This window comes from Homarus americanus, unplaced genomic scaffold (assembly GCF_018991925.1).
Source record: "Homarus americanus isolate GMGI-L3 unplaced genomic scaffold, GMGI_Hamer_2.0 scaffold15966, whole genome shotgun sequence".
NCBI classification, from domain to species: Eukaryota; Metazoa; Arthropoda; class Malacostraca; order Decapoda; family Nephropidae; genus Homarus; species Homarus americanus.
Window position 1 is genome coordinate 279,433 of NW_024741224.1, and position 18,068 is coordinate 297,500.

General features: G+C 41.4%; 1 long non-coding RNA gene across 1 annotated transcript; it reads left to right on the top strand.

Moving 5' to 3' along the window:
• Window positions 1-1,388: 1,388 nt before the first annotated feature.
• On the top strand, window positions 1,389-15,679 carry LOC121875810. The gene is made up of 3 exons (XR_006090672.1): window positions 1,389-1,541; window positions 8,162-8,489; window positions 15,558-15,679. It is a non-coding gene; the product is annotated as an uncharacterized LOC121875810 (long non-coding RNA).
• Window positions 15,680-18,068: the final 2,389 nt, after the last annotated feature.

The window sequence follows — 18,068 nt, forward strand, 5'->3', positions numbered from 1 at the left end:
ATATCAGTCTGTTTTAACTCTATATCCGGATTATTTCAATATGTCTTACTCCTAAATCCGTAATATTCCAGTTTGTCTTGTTCTAAAATCCGGAATATTCCAGTTTGTCTGACTCTGAAATCCGGAATATTCCAGTTTGTCTTACCCTACAATCCGGAATATTCCAGTTTGTCTTACCCTACAATCCGGAATATTCCAGTTTATCTTACCCTACAATCCGGAATATTCCAGTTTGTCTTACCCTACAATCCGGAATATTCCAGTTTATCTTACCCTACAATCCGGAATATTCCAGTTTATCCTACCCTACAATCCGGAATATTCCAGTTTATCTTACCCTACAATCCGGAATATTCCACCCTAACATACTCTTAAATCCGGAATATTTCAATATATCCCAGTTGACTTAACAAAACAAAGAAACAGGAACAAGTCAATTTAAACAATGGTGTAAACAAGATGAAGAAATAAATCAACCTAAACAACGATGTAAACAAATTGAATGTGTAAACAAGATAATATTAAAGAAACAAACAATAATCTTTTATATATGTGATGTTGGTTTACGTTTTACTAAAGAAAGTCCTTGATTAATTCCTCTTCTTGACTACTGCAACACAACACTGATCAGATGAAACACTTTTAGGATAACACAACACAGTACAGTACAAGACAACACAACACCTATCAAGACACAACACAACACCTATCTGGACACAACACAACACAGCTTCCACCAGGACAGAACACAACGCAACACAACACCCCCATCAGGAGACAACACAACACAGCAACGAGCAAGATACAACACAACAGCTACACCAGACAAAGCCAGGCGAATCAAAGCCAACGGGAGATAAATGTGTGAGGAACAAAGCCACTCTTGAGACACAGGGCCATCGTTTACACACACACACACACACACACACACACACTGCTGCCGCCCACAGATGCAAAAAGCCACCACCACTACCACCCAAGCCAGCCTAGCGAGCGACAATCACCGTAAAATAAACTTCTACAAAGCCACAAACTCTGGGAGGCAGCAGTAAAAGATGAAGAAGAAAGAATAAAAAAAAAAACCTAAGAGAAATATCGCCTCGACGAAATAAACCACAGAATGACAAATTTACAGATAAAAACCATTGAGAAACCGACCATCGAATAAACCCCGCGAACATTCAACCAAACTACAGTGATCTCAACATCCCTTTCGTTTGACAAAGTGTAAGCATTGAACCCAAACGTACTGTGAGAGAACGTAGAGAGTGAGAGAGAGAGAGAGAGAAGGGTGAGAGATCAGAGAGAGAGCGAGAGCGAGGGAGAGAGAGAGAGCTAGAAGGCCCTCTCGCGAGGGGGTTGGGGACGCGTTCACCCGCCAGTTGAGTGGTGAACGTTGAGGCGAGAGGACTGTACTGCCTCAGCTCACGTAGTGAATTGGAACCTACCCTCACATTGTGTGCTTCTGTGGAACCTACTGCTTGATATAGTGCTTCAGTGGTGCGACAAAGGAGTTGCCGAGGATTATACACTCCCTGAAGGTGCTCTCATGGTTCAAGAAGGATGTACAGTGATTTATTTGCAATATATTTCGTGGATTCCCGAGTTAGAAATGTGTGTGTGAACCAAGGATGATGGCGCCAGACTACACGGCTGGCTAGTGAATTAAAATCCACCATTCATTTTTGTAATTTTAACAAGGAAAAAAAAAATATATATAATTTGAAATGTTAAAAAAAGGTGATAAAGGACTTGTGCTGAAATAATATATAAGAATTGTAGTGATAAATGATAATATAGTTGAGCAAAACGGTTCTGTGGAAAGATATGGTACAGGGGGCCCCTGGCGGTGTGGCCTGCCTCTGTGAACTGGCTCCATCCAGTTCTCGGCCTTCCTCCATATTTGTGGTGGCGGTGAAAATTCTGGCATTAACAATACATGGAATATCCTGGTGGTGTATTTCCTGAGTGAGACTTTCAGTAAGGTTTGGTACACAGTGATGCCAATGACAACACTGGGCTAGGGTCGGGTGTACTCAACCAGCGGCGAGCTCTTGGCACACAGTTTACCCAGCACACACAGTCCCTCTCTCTCTCTCTCTCTCTCTGCAGCACACACACGCACAACACACACACACTCAACACACACACACAACACACACGCACTCACAAATATAATCTCTTGTGGTTTTATGATAGGAAATGAACTCGTAACAGCTTTAACAACGTCAAGGAACCGAAAGAAAATACATACACAAAGAAATATATAAAAAATAGATTACTGTTTACCCTCCTACAATACTTGATGACATTTGAGCTGTGACAAAGGAAATTGTAATTGTATTATTGTGTGGTTGATGGTGTTTTATCGACGGGGTTTAAAAGCAACAAACAGATTCCACCAAACTTCATCATAGATATTAATTTTTTTTTTGTTGGGCCTCGATCTCGTGTAAAAAAAAAATATAGTGTTAAATGTTGGTTATAAATTAATTTGGTGTGTCTAGTGAGTAAATGAGCTTAGGTAGGGTATGAGTGATATGTTCATCCTCTTTAATTCAGATCAATTATGAGTATTATGATCTCGTATGATAAAAAAATATTAATAATATAATAGTTTGCCTTAATACTTATTGGGGAAAATCAGAGCGTAATTTTAAAATGCCAGTCTAACGTATTATAACATAATCACTCATCCGTGGAAATAAATTGCTGGTCGAGTTTTTTGTATAAAGAAATATATACACATACAGAGGGATATGGGGGTATATATATATTTAAATATGTATATTATTATTATTATTTTTTTGACGCAGACATTGGTAATCTACTTTCCATTAAGATAAATCCTGTTACAACAAAATGGTTTTAAATCAGTGTGTGTTTAGTTGCTCACTGCCGAGGCCTCCTCTTTGTAAACTAGTAATGAATCATTTCTTGACCGAGGAAATAGTATAATGTGTATGTGTGTGTGTGTCGTGCTGGGGAACACCGCTCACTGAACACCACACCACGCCCCAACCCTCTCCCCAGCACGCTTCCTCCCCGCCTCTAACCCTCCCCAGTCCGCCTCCTCCCCGCCTCAGCACGCCTCCTCTCTCTCTCCCTCCCTCCCTGCCCGCCCTCCTCCTCCCCCCCACCCCGCACAGACAGTGAAGAGAGTTGGGGGAGAAGTTGCAGTGGAAGAGAGGGAGGAAGACGGAGAGCGATTGGTTGAAGGGGAGGGACTAGTCGGGGGTTAAAGGAGGAGGAGGATGATGAAGGAAGAAGAGAGAGGAAGAGGCAAGGGGCGATGAGAGATGACTTAAGGTAAATGAGATAAAGAAGAGAGAGAGAGAGAGAGGGTGGTAGGGTGAAGGTCTTGTAAACACTCACTATATCACCTTGTGCGGCGGTGGTACCAGAGAAAAAGTTGGTAGAGAAGGTGAGAGATAACGAGTGAGAATAAATAAATAATAAAGATGGAGATAATAGGTAAGAGAACAGAAAGTGAGAGTGGACGGTGGGAGAGAGAGGTGGAAAGGAACGCCTCACTAAGTAAAATTCTGTCGGGTGTAAAATATTTCAAGACGCTGAGAAAATAAATGAAGATTCAAGTTTATTTATAATTTACACAAACCCGTACTATAATTATTCCTCTCATTGACTAGATAATGTAAATAATAATCCCACGAGATTATAATAATTAATACCGGTTTATAAATAATGACTTATTACAGTATTTATATAGAGAAAATTAACACCGAAGATTATTGTAAATTATAGAAGGTATTTTAATTTGAGTTGTTAATAATACTGAGTGAAATATATTTTTGAGGGAGATAATTGATGAAGAGGTGAAATAGATTACGTTAAAATGATAGTAATTTTTTTTTTACAAATGATTAAAAAAAATATTAATTGTAAAACTCGTTATATATTTTTTTTTCGTGGTTGTGATAAAATATACTTCAAGATAGATATAAAAAAATTGTGTTATAAAAGAAAATAGTTTTATTTTTTGTTTTACGTGTTACTGATGGGCAAATTACATAGAGATTTAACAAGTAGATATATTACAGTGACTAGTTAATTCTTGTCGAGTTATTTAAGTAAAAGTTAAACAAAAATATACAGAAATTATAACTTGTTTTACTGGAATTTACTTCAATAATAAATTTTAAAGGAACAGCTTTGAGGGAATTTATCCTTGTTCATCCTTGACTTTATAAAGCTGGTAGTTAATAAGACTTCCAAGGTTTATATACTTTTTTAAGCTGACAAATAATAAGACGTCCAAGGTTTAAATACTTTTTTAAGCTGACAAATAAGACTTCAAAGGTTTATATATTTTTTTTAAGCTGACAATTAATAAGACGTCCAAGGTTTAAATACTTTTTTAAGCTGACAAGACTTCCAAGGTTTATATACTTTTTTATGCTGACAATTAATGACTCCCAAAGTTTATATACTTTTTTAAGCTGACAATAAGACTCAAAATTTTAATATCAATTTATAAAGCTTAATAAATTTTATGAACCGTCTATTTTACGGTGGAATTCTATTGTATTTTTATAAAACTTGAATTTTTTAACTTAAAAAAATAATTCATGACGTCTTTATTTTTTTTTAAATATCACAAAATTAGAAAAAAATCATATTTATTTCAAAAATTTATCTAAAAAAATAAAATAAAAACTTCGACATATTTATTTAAAACATATCCAAAAAATTAAAAATAAGACTATTTTTAAATTTATAAAAAAAAACTAATTTTAAATTTATATCCCACAAAATAAAAACACAAAAACACCTCCATTAACCCTTAACTTTTTAAAAACCAATCAGGGCGAGATTTTAAAATTTTAAGAGTTTATCACATCAATGTTATTTACCGACCAACACACAGTATACCCACAGGGGGCGCCACCACGTTAAAATTATACTACCCGTGAGAGGCAACTGAGTATAACTTAGTATAATGTGTGGTTAGGGGGTATAATACCTACTTGTTATGTTGTTTGGGGTATAATTAGGTAAACAAGAGTATACTGGGTGTAAACAATGGTGTATTGAGGCTATACTGGATGTAAACAAAGGTATATTGAATGTAAACGGCTATACTGGAGGTAAACAAGGCTATACTGGAGGTAAACAAGGCTATACTGGAGGTGAACAAGGGAATACTGGAGGTAAACAAGGCTATACTGGAGGTAAACAAGGCTATACTGGAGGTAAACAAGGCTATACTGGAGGTAAACAAGGCTATACTGGAGGTGAACAAGGGAATACTGGAGGTAAACAAGGCTATACTGGAGGTAAACAAGGCTATACTGGAGGTAAACAAGGCTATACTGGAGGTAAACAAGGCTATACTGGAGGTGAACAAGGCTATACTGGAGGTAAACAAGGCTATACTGGAGGTAAACAAGGCTATACTGGAGGTAAACAAGGCTATACTGGAGGTAAACAAGGCTATACTGGAGGTAAACAAGGCTATACTGGAGGTAAACAAGCAAATTGAACGGTTACATGTGTGAATATACAGGAGTGTGTATAATTATGTATATGTGAGTATATTTTTAGATAGAATGCATGTATAAACGTTTGTGTGTATGTGTTGATAGTAGTGTAGACAGGGAGAGAATGAGGGAGGGTAGTGGAGAATGAGGGAGGGTAGTGGAGAGTGAGGGAGGGTAGTGGAGAGTGAGGGGGTGATGGGGAATGTGAGAGGTGCAAGGGTGAAATTTGTGTGGAGTGCATTGTGTTCTGCCAGTATCACAACAGCTTGAGGGTGAGGAGGGGGGGCTGGTGGAGACAGGGGAGGGCGAGAAGAAGGGTCCTGGAGGTGTGTGGGGGGAGACAGGGCAGGGGAGGTGGAGGGCTGGGGAGAGAGAGAGGAGGGTTGGTGACAAGAAGAGTGGAAGTGTTGACATTAGTAGACTTGGGTGACAGATGATGGGAGAGAGAGGAGGGCGGGAGAGGGGAGAAGGAGAAAAGATGTTTAGCAAAAGAGGGAAGAAGATTTGACAAGATGAAATTAATAGAAATATGAGAGAGTAAGGTGACTAGAAGGAGGAGGATAGGACTAATGACACAGGTAGGGACAGGTGGGAAGGGGGACCTGGAGGTATGTGTCAACCCTTTGCCTCAGGTGGTAATGTGACCGGCTCAGGTATCCTCCCCCTTCCTCCTCCCCCTTCCTCCTCCTCCTGTTTCTTCACCTCTTCTTCCTCTCCTCCCCATCCACCCTCCTTCCCTCCCCCTCAAGTAAAAAATACAATATTGTGTTCACTAAAACCTAAAATGAAACCAGGAAAAGAAAACATCATACTTAAAACCACTCTTAAGTCTTGTGGCCTTCCTTGGTTCGGGTGGTGTGTGTTTTAATGCCCTCGGTAATGTTTGTGTGTGTGTGTATATTGTGACGCTATACACACACACACACACACACACTATATACGTTTGTGAGGTAGAATGAAAGAGTGTGTGGTGAGAGAGAGAGAGAGAGAGAGATTAATTGTAGGCTCAGGTTAGGTTGGGCAGGTGTGGCCAGAGAGGTGTAGGGGGTGGGTGGGGAGGGTCTCTAAACACACAGGTGTATCACTCAGTCAAACACCACCAAACACTCCACCACCACAGCAAGACAAACACGTCAGTTGGGTCGACCTCACCAAGAGCCTGAAGCCTTACTTACCCAGGTTAAGGGAAGCCTCTGGGGGTCAACAACAAGCCTCGACTGACCACCTCCTGAAGCCTTAGCGAAGCCTGTATCCTGGGGGGAGGGGGAGAAGCTTAACGAACGGAAGGAGGGGGTGGTAGTGGAGGGAGGTTGTGATGGTGGTTGTGGTGATGGAGGAGGAGGCGTTGTGGTGTGGAGGGGGGTGTGATGGTGGTTGTGGTGATGGAGGGGTGGTTGAGGGTGTGATAGTGGTTGTGGTGGTGTTGGAGGAGGTGTGATAATTGTGGTTGTGATGGTAGTAGTAGTAGTACTAGGATGGTGGTAGTGGGGATGAGAATATAATGGTTTAGGTATGGTGGTAGTAATGGTATAGAGGGAAGCATGGTAGCTACTGGTAATGGTGGTAGCTGATGGTGAGGATAAGAGGAGGGGCTGGTTATTGGGGGGGAGGAGGGGTGAAGTTGATGGTGGTAGTGAGCGTGGTAGCCTTGAGGGGAGGGGAGGGAGGGGATGCAGTAGCTGGTGATGTAGTCAGTGGGGAAGGGAGAGAGGGAGGGAGGAGAGAGAGAGGGAGGTAGGGAGGTGTTTGCGGTATACTGAGGTGGGATTAAGGAGACGACATTTAGGGGGAGGGAGGATAAACCTACGGGGTCTCTCTCTCTCTCTCTCTCTCTCTCTCTCTCTCTCTAAGTCAATTTATAGTCTAATTAGGATAGAAATTGTAGGTTAGGTAAAGAATAAAGGGGAGGGAGATAGGATAATGTGATAAAGAAGAGAGAAAGAGGGAGATCGGATAATGTGATAAAGAAGAGAGAGAAAGATTGAATAAAGTGATAAGAGAGAAAGAGACTGAGAGATGGGATAATGTGATAAAGAGAGAGAGAAGAGTAGAAAGAGAATAAGAGAGAAAGTGGAACAATTAAAGAAAGGAAAAAGAAAATTAGATAAATAAACAACGTAAACAAACAAATAAGCAAACAAGACCTTAAATAAAACGAGACGGGTCAAACACACTAATGGTCCCGTTTGATTCACTTAGCCTTTTACTATGCTCGTAAAACTGGGGCTAAAAACACAACAACCACGAGGCAGCTGCGCCAGGCGTTGGTACGTCAGCACTGGCATTAGCTAATATGGTCTGTTATAGCTCTTTGTAAACATGTGATCGTAAGTGGCTGGGGGGGAAGAATTAACGTGTGTGTCTTGACAACAATATACACATAAACATACTTAATCATGCATACACTCACGCACATACACTCACGCACATACACTCACACACATACTTATACAAACACTTAAATGTCTTATTAACTTAAACTAGAAATAGATTGACACACACACACACACACACACACACACACACACACACACACTGTAACATTCATGTTTTGACAAAGGTGGTATGAAGGGGGGGGGGGGTTGAGGGCAATCAGTGCGACAGAGACAACCTGTGTGACATAAGAGAGGTGTGATAATTGGTTGGGTGCGTTGTTACAGGTGCGCGACAACACTCTCCTTGTGTGTTGAAGGTGTGTTTATATACCATGAATGAGCCAGGTGGTAGACTATAGTTCACCTGGTGATGATGACGTCAGTGAGGCAGTATGAGGAGAACTCACGGTAGTTGGTACTGACAAAACCACAACACAAGTTACAGTGATTTTTTTAGTGTAAACAAAGTGAATTGTTGAAGAGAAAAGACCAAGAGTAAACGGGAGGACGTGTAGGGTGAGGAGAGGCCCCCCTCTCCACCAGCATGTATCCTGCGGCCATGAACGCCGCGGTAGCTGCGGCTGCCGCAACGCGACACCCCGTCAGTCTTCCGGTAAGTGACCCAGCTGTTTGTGTGCACTGTGCAGCTACTACACCTACACTTGGTCAAGGCTGTGACACCTGTACACAAACATTTAATACTGTCTTGTACACCTACACAGGTTTGTAGAGGCCATCCCACACCTCTTGTAACCACCTGCACTCATTTGTTATAATCTAGGTTACACCTTTTGTGACACACACTGGGTCATTTATACACCTACACCCTAATTAATAATAAATACACTTAAGTACACCCTGTGATACACTAGTCTGTGGTGTATAAGACCGGCCACACCCTGTGATACACTAGTCTGTGGTGTATAAGACCGGCCACACCCTATCAACATAGTGTAGTGTCAAGATAAGTGATACACCCACACTGTACCAAAGAGTTCTACACCTGTTCACTACACCCACATCATGTACACCCGCTGCACTGTGTATTATACTTACACTCAAACTGTATACCTAACCACACCCACACCCACACCCACACACACACACACACACACACACACACACACACACTGTTCACTACACCCACACCTTGTATAACACACTGAGCTAATTCCCATTGTGTTACATGTATTAAATTAGTGTTACACCCACACTGTGTTACACCCTGAGAGAGAGAGAGAGAGAGAGAGAGAGAGAGAGAGAGAGAGAGAGAGAGAGAGACCACTAACGATGACCAAATTAATTCCTTTAGTTACACAGTTATTTAAAACAACTCTAATGACATACAGTAGTCAACCTGTTTATCTCCCCGAGGCAACTCCCCACCATCCTCCCCCTCATCCACTTCCACCACTTCTATCTAGTATCTATATCTATCTATCTAGTATCTATATCTATCTATTTGTTTATTTTATTTATTTAGTAAAGTCTTGGTTGTTTTTAGTTCAGTTTAATAAGGAAAGGCGAGGGTGAGAGATATTTGGTTAGGTTAGGTTTGGTTAGGTTTGGTTTGTTAGGTTTGGTTAGGTTATGATCATGACTAACTTAAAGTGGATGCTCTCTCTCTCATTCATCAACACACTAATTATATGTTAACTTCGGTGGTAAATGTAATTATCAATGTTAAATATTATTATACAAACTTTACAATGATATTAGTTTTACATTCTTGAGTTGTGTCTAAATTTAATAACATTGTATCGTGGTAATAACTACTGTGCCTTAGTTATCATTGTTAATAACGAAGGTAATGTTAAATTTGTTAACTGTTGTTATAGTAGTGTTAATATTGTTAGCATGAGTTAGGTTAATACTACTAATCAACATTGTTAATATTTAGTTAACTTGCAGGGTGGGAGGGAGTGAAGGTGGGCGTGTGTGGGCGGGTAACGTATTAGTTTTCCTGACCAAAATATTAAGAGGCCAGACCTGAGCAACAGTGCCCAGTGTTAATATTGCCTGAACACCATCTCTGCCCCACACACACACACTGAGGGCGGGAGGTGAGAACACAGACACGGGGCGAGCACAGTGGGTGGTGGAAGGCCATGACAGATTGGAGTGTGGAGGCAGGTGTATCGAGACGGCCCTGTATGCTCGCCCACCTCTATCGTATAAATGATCTTGCCTGCGTGTGTTTGTGGTGGTAGGGTGTTGGTGGTAGAGGGGTGCGTTGGTGGTAGAGGGGTGTTGGTGGTAGAGGGGTGCGTTGGTGGTAGAGGGGTGTGGGTGGTAGGGTGCGCAGGTAGAGGGTGCTGGTAGAGGGGTGTTGGTGGTAGGGTGCGTTGGTGGTAGAGGGGTGCGTTGGTGGTAGAGGGGTGCGTTGGTGGTAGAGGGGTGCGTTGGTGGTAGGGTGCGTTGGTGGTAGAGGGGTGCGTTGGTGGTAGAGGGTGCTTGATGGTAGAGGGGTGCTGGTGGTGGTAGGGTGCTGGTGGTAGAGGGTGCGTTGGTGGTAGAGGGTGTTGGTGGTAGGGTGCTGGTGGTAGAGGGGTGGGTAGGAGGGGTGTTGGTGGTAGAGGGTGCTGATGGTAGAGGGTGTGTTGGTGGTGGTAGTGCGTTGGTGGTAGAGGGTGCGTTGGTGGTAGAGGGTGCGTTGGTAGGGTGCGTTGGTGGTAGAGGGTGCTTGGTGGTAGAGGGGTGTGTTGGTGGTAGGTGCTTGGTGGTAGAGGGTGCGTTGGTGGTGGGTGCGTTGATGGTAGGGTGCGTTGGTGGTATTGGCTATTATTATAAAACAGGTGTTGGTGTTTGTGGTGTTTTTTGTGTGTATAGGATGGGACTCTGTTTGACTGTGTGTGTGTGTGTGTGTGTGTGTGTGTGTGTGTGTGTGTCAATATATCATCTGTGACTGTATGGATCAGTTTTCATTCTTCTTTCCGATTAATCTCTCTCTCACTAGGCCAGCTGGGGATCGCATGAAGTGCTCAGTTAAAAACAAAAACCCGTAAAATGAATAGACTTTAATGTTTTCTTAGTCGTTTTTTCTCTCCATCTCCCTCTATCCCTCCTACCCCTCTCATCCCTCTCCACTCTCTCTCCCTCTCACCTCTCCTCTCACTAAGAATACATGAGGTTGGCAAGAGGTGAAGAATGTAAACGAACCATCAACCATGTTTCCCTCACACACACACACACACACACACACACACACACACACACACACACACACACACACACACACACACACACACACACACACACACACATACGGGAAGTTTTGGCCGTGTATAAATATGTACAAACACACCCCTGGGCCGTGTTACCCCCGGGTCGACTGCCACAACACGGGGGGACTCTTAGACCACGTTCCAAATTTTTTTTTTACTACCGAGTTTTGTTGCCGGGGAGAAATAGTTGTGAACCCATAGCATTCCTCTTAAAGCCTTCCTCCATTTTCTTTCCTCCCTATTACTTTCTTCCCTCCCCTAATACTTTTTCCCTCCCTATTACTTTCTTCCCTCCTATTACTTTCCCCTCCCTATTACTTTCTTTCCTCCCTAATACTTTCTTTCCCTCCCTAATACTTTCTTTCCTCCCTAATACTTTTTTCCCTCCCTAATACTTTCTTCCTCCCTATTACTTTCTTCCTCCCTAATACTTTCTTCCCTCCCTATTTACTTCCCTCCCTACTACCTTCCTATACCTATTTCCTTCCCTACTACCTCCTTCCCACCTTCCTTCCATCCCACGTTACTTAGCACCTAACCTACCCACTCCTCCTCTTTCCCTTCTCCCCTCTTCCCCCCCCACCTCCCTAAGAACCACGTCTCAACAGTTATTTATGGTTCAGGGAACCTACACTAAGGGGGGGAGAGGTGAGAGAGGAGAAGGTAGAAGGAAAGAGAGGAAGAGAGAGATAGAGGAGAGAGATTTGATAAAACAGATTCACAATGTTGCCATGGTATGTGTGCGTGTGTGTGTGTGTGTGTGTGTGTGTGTGTAAAGGGAAATTACAGTGTTAATCTGTCTCTAATATCCCTCTCATTCTCTTTATCTCTCTTTATCTCTCTATCTCTGATCTTATCTTTGTCCCTCTTATCTCTTCACCTTCTCTGTCTTTAACTCTTGTATTCTATCTCTCTCTTTTTCCATTTGTCTGTCTTTGTGTTCTTCTCTCTCTCTCTCATTAATATCTTTCTCCTGTACCTCCACCCTCGTCTTGGTTCTCTGGGATAATATCGCTTAATTGGCACTGTTGACACGTGCTCATAATGTTGGCACGTACTATAATGTTGACACGTACTCATAATGTTGGCACGTACTCATAATGTGGACACGTACCATAATGTTGACACGTACTCATAATGTTGGCACGTACTCATAATGTTGACACGTACTCATAATGTTGGCACGTACTCATAATGTTGACACGTACTCATAATATTGGCACGTACTCATAATGTTGGCACGTACTCATAATGTTGACACGTACTCATAATGTTGACACGTACTCATAATGTTGACACGTACCATAATGTGAGGGGGGTGAGTGTGGATGGTGAGGAGTGAGTGGAGGGGTGGAGGAGGAGGGAGGGTGAGTGAGAGGGAGGCAGTGGAGTCATCGATCAGTGCAGTCACTTTGGCTCAAATGACGGAAATTGAGTGATGATAGCGAGAGGGTTGACTACGTTGATCAATAGCCAGAGGGGGGAGAGGGGGGCTAGCTATCAGGCTGGGGGGGGTGAGGGGAGGGGAGGAAATGGGGTATTGATGGATGAGAGAGAGAGAGAGAGAGAGAGAGAGAGAGAACGCTAACACCTGTAATATTCACTAACTCAAGGTACACATACTAACACCTGTAATATACACTAACTCAAGGTACACATACTAACACCTGTAATATACACTAACTCATACACATACTAACACCTGTAATATACACTAACCAAGGTACACATACTAACACCTGTATATACACTAACTCAAGGTACACATACTAACACCTGTAATATACACTAACTCAGGGTACACATACTAACACCTGTAATATACACTAACTCAAGGTACACATACTAACACCTGTAATACGTGTTTATACCAAAAAAAATCCCTTCCCAAGTTTTTATTTTACGAAACATAAAATTAATTTGTTTGTTTTTTTCCTTCTGCATCGTCTTGTTTTTTTTTTTTTTTACTAATTATAAAAAAACTAATCCAGGAATTAATGTTTTGTGTTGTGTTCTGAATATATTTCGAAAAAAACAATTAAATATGTTTTTTAAGGAGAAAATAGTGTGTGTGTGTGTGTGTGTGTGTGTGTGTGTGTACACGTGTCTCCTCATCTTCCACCCACTTCACCAACCCACCAACCCACCCAACCCACCCGCCCTCCTTGACATGCAAATACATATACCACGCTTGCAACTTCAGTAATCAACATTGCAATAAAATTCATTAACTAGGAATGTTGAATCAAGTGTTTTTGCAATGATGTTTTTGTTTGGAGTTTATGAGCAAATGAATGAGTTTGTTTGGGGTGTTTGTTTGGGTGTGTGTGTGTGTGTGTGTGTGTGTGTGTGTGTGTGTGTGTGTGTGTGTGTGTGTGTGTGTGTGTGTCTATTGTTTGTATTTGGGTTTTACTCCTTCACTTCCTTCACCACAAATAACACTTCTTCAATTAATTTCCTTCACTGCCTCTCTGCTCTCTCTCTCTCTCTCTCTCTCTATCTCTCTCTCAGAAGTTCATTAAAAAAATTATATAATGGAAAACGTAAATACTTTTTTCCCTTCTTCAAATTCATGAGTTTTTCAAAGTTTATTTACATTAAGTTTTTGCCCCGACAATTTTTTTTTCTTTCCCAAAAATACATAAAATATCTAATTTATCTCAATGGAAATTTTCTCTCGTATTTTATTTATTTATTTTTTGTCGTAATTGTTAATGTGGGATTATTTTCATTATTATTTTATTTATTTATTTATTTATTTTTTGTGGTGGAGAAGAGGGGGGGGGTGAAATGAGGAGGAGGAGGAGGAGAAGAAGAAGGAAGAATAAGAGGAGGAGGAGGAGAAGAAGGAAGAATAAGAGGAGGAGGAGGAGAAGAAGGAAGAATGCAAGAAAAACTAAAAATATATAATGTAAACACAATAAATTTTTAAATTGTTTTTATTCCCGACTTTTATTAATTTTTTTTCTCTTGTTCTTCCTAATATTATTTTGTTTACATTCACACATTCACGTTGTTTGCTTTCCTTGTTTAATCATTCTCATTGTTTACATCATTCATTCTCGTCTTGTTTAGTTCTTGTCTCTAGTTATACGTTTACATATATTTCGTATTTTATTTATTATTATTAGGGTTAGGTTAGGTTTGGTTAGGTTAGATTAGGTTAGGTTAGATTAGGTTAGGTTAGATTAGGTTATGTCTGGTTAGGTTATGTTTGGTTAGGTTAGATTAGGGTTATGTTAGGGTTAGGTTAGGTTAGGTTAGATTAGGTTAGATTAGGGTTAGGTTAGGGTTAGGTTAGGTTATATTTGGTTAGGTTATGTTTGGTTAGGTTAGGTATAAATCAGTCTCAGGACCCTACAGGTGTCTTAAGTGAGCACCTACACCTGGGCCTCCGTCAGGTATGGTGGGAATACCTACCTTAATTACCCCAACAGGAAGGTGCATTTGTTAAGTTCCTTCAGCGTGTAAAGAATGTGCACAAGACCTCTCATGGGAAGACTGAGGGGGGTGGGGGAGTGGGGAGGGAGGGGTGGGGGTGGAGGAGGTGGCAGGGGTGAGGGAGAAGAGGGAGGGTGAGTGAGGTGAGAGGAAGGAAAAGGGAGGGAGATGAAAGTCAGACCAAGTGCCATAACAACTTTAATATGACATTCTTCGTTCTTATTGGCTGAGGAGGCGTCGTGCTGGCCAATCAGATGAGTCCTCGAACACAATAGAGACTTAAGGGGAAGTGGGGAAGGGGGAGGGAGAAGGGGGGGAGGGGGGGATTTTCCTGTATCCCCCCCCCTCCCCCTCCTCCTCCCAAGAATCATAATATAATAATTTTTCTTCCCTCGTAAGTGAAGATTTTAAAGGAATTTTTTTTACCCAATTAGAAGTCTTTGATATGACATTCTTGGTTCTTATTGGCTGAGGGACCTTTTTGCTAACCAACCTTTACGAGTTTCCCAACACACCCAGAGATTTGTTTACATTTTGTTACCTGTCTTCAGCGATAATTAATTACAGGTGTATAATATTTTCTTCTCTTTAATTAATTGAGTAACTTAAGGAAATATTTAATTGACTGATAAAGACAAGTATAATGAGATATATTTCTCATTGTATTTCCTATTAAAATTACATGTATGATGATAATTGTGACTTTATATTATTTTATGACCCCAGTGAATGACGTCAATTATCGAGGCACAGAGAATGACCCCAGATGTTTATATCATCCAGGGACCCCACCCCAGATAGTGACCACATGCATATATTGACCCCAAAGAATAACCCCAGATAATTTACCCCCCAGAAATTGACCCACCCCAGATAATCCCCCCCCAGATAATTAAACCCCCAGAGAATTGACCCCAAATAACTACCCCCTAGATAATTTAACCCCATACAATATATTAACCCTGATATATTAACCTCTCCCCAAATAATTTAACCCCAGATTCTTACTTTTACAGGGACCCCAGCCTGGCCAGCCCTTCAAGTTCACCGTTCCGGAGTCTTGCGATAGAATGAAAGAAGAGTTCAACTTTCTTCAAGCACAGTACCATAAGTAAGTCGATTTCTTTCACCTGCTTTCATGTGGTTTCATTCATTTTGTCTGTGTGTGTTTTTTATGTAAGTTTGTTTGTGTCTGTTTGTCTGTCTGTCTGTCTGTCTGTCTGTCTGTCTGTCTGTCAGTCTATATTTCTTCCTATGTGATCTATCTATCTATTAGTTAATTAGCATCGCTCCCATAAAATTGGTTAAGACAGACAATTTAATCAAAGGTACATCAAGTTACAAAACGGTACAGCAAATGGTACGTTATATTATGTACCGTCAGCTGATTTACAAGCCTAGGTACACTACAGCAAGTAACAATATACACTGTACCGTGAGTTAAGTTACAGTGGGAAGAAGTTAATTCATACTGTACCCTCACGTTACAGTAGTAAGTAGTCAATATACACTGTACCATCAGCTAAGTTACAGTTCTAGTAAGTTACAGTTCTAGTAAGTTACAGTTCTAGTAAGTTACAGTCCTAGTAAGTTACAGTTCTAGTAAGTTACAGTTCTAGTAAGTTACAGTTCTAGTAAGTTACAGTCCTAGTAAGTTACAGTTCTAGTAAGTTACAGTTCTAGTAAGTTACAGTCCTAGTAAGTTACAGTTCTAGTAAGTTACAGTTCTAGTAAGTTACAGTTCTAGTAAGTTACAGTTCTAATGATTACGGTTCAAATAAGTTGGTCTATTGAAAGTTACAGTTCTGTTTCAGGAATTTGATTCTGGCAAGTTACAGCCCTAGTAAGTTACACAGTTCTAGTAAGTTAGTCCTAGTAAGTGCAGTTCTATTGATTTTCAGTTCTAGTAAGTTACAGTCCTAGTAAGTTACAGTTCTAGTAAGTTACAGTTCTAGTAAGTTACAGTTCTAGTAAGTTACAGTCCTAGTAAGTTACAGTTCTAGTAAGTTACAGTTCTAGCAAGTTACAGTTCTAGTAAGTTACAGTTCTAGTAAGTTACAGTTCTAGTAAGTTACAGTCCTAGTAAGTTACAGTTCTAGTAAGTTACAGTTCTAGTAAGTTACAGTTCTAGTAAGTTACAGTCCTAGTAAGTTACAGTTCTAGTAAGTTACAGTTCTAGCAAGTTACAGTTCTAGTAAGTTACAGTTCTAGCAAGTTACAGCCCTAGTAAGTTACAGTTCTAGCAAGTTACAGTTCTAGCAAGTTACAGCCCTAGTAAGTTACAGTTCTAGTAAGTTACAGTTCTAGTAAGTTACAGTCCTAGTAAGTTACAGTTCTAGTAAGTTACAGTTCTAGCAAGTTACAGTTCTAGCAAGTTACAGCCCTAGTAAGTTACAGTTCTAGTAAGTTACAGTTCTAGTAAGTTACAGTTCTAGCAAGTTACAGTCCTAGTAAGTTACACTGGAACAAGTAACAGTAACGAAAAACAATAGTGTACCGTCATGCAGGATACACTTCCTGACAGAGTGCACCAAATTACAGCATTGTTATTGTACCATTAAGGCAAATTACAGTGAATTACAGTGAGTTACAGCAATAGCAAAGTCACACCCTCAGATACAGCAATAACAGCACCAATTATTACAGCAGCAAAGGAAAACATTACAGTGTGCCGTAGGGAAAGTGACATTCAGTTACAGCAAATTACAGCAATACAAGATATAATGCAGGATTGTGTTACTGAAGCCACATTGATCACCTTGGAATTGTAGTGTTAAAAGTTAATTTACAGGGTGATGATGGTGGTGAGTGGTGGTGATGAGAGTGGTGAGCGGTGGTGTGTGTGGTGGTGGTGGTGATGTGTGGTGATGATGGTGGTGAGGGTGGTGAGTGGTGGTGGTGAGGGTGGTGATGGTGTGGGTGGTGATGAGGGTGGTGAGTGGTGATGAGGGTGGTGATGTGGTGGTGATGGTGTGGGTGGTGAGGGTGGTGTGTGTGGTGATGGTGAGTGGTGGTGTGTGTGGTGGATGAGGGTGGTGGTGAGTGGTGTGGATGTGTGTGGTGGTGTGTGTGGTGGTGGTGAGCGGTGGTGTGGTGATGAGGGTGGTGGTGAGTGGTGTGGATGTGTGGTGGTGTGTGTGTGTGTGGTGGTGATGGTGGGTGGTGATGGAGTGGAGTGGTGTGGGGGTGGGTGGATGGTAGGTGTGTGTGGTGGTGGTGAGCGGTGGTGTGTGGTGATGAGGGTGGTGGTGAGTGGTGGATGGGTGGTGGTGGAGGGTGGTGGTGATGGTGGTGGTGATGGTGTGGGTGGTGATGTGTGGTGGTGATAGTGGTGATGTGGGTGGTGTGTGTGGTGGTGGTGGTGATGACAGTGAGGAGAGAGAGAGAGAGAGAGAGAGAGAGAGAGAGAGAGAGAGACAGACCCCTAATGGGATTGTGTGGTTGGCCAGGTAACTTTACTTACCTCATTAATTAATCCTATTACCTGGTATTGTACTCCGGCTCCTCTTATATCCCACTATCTTAAC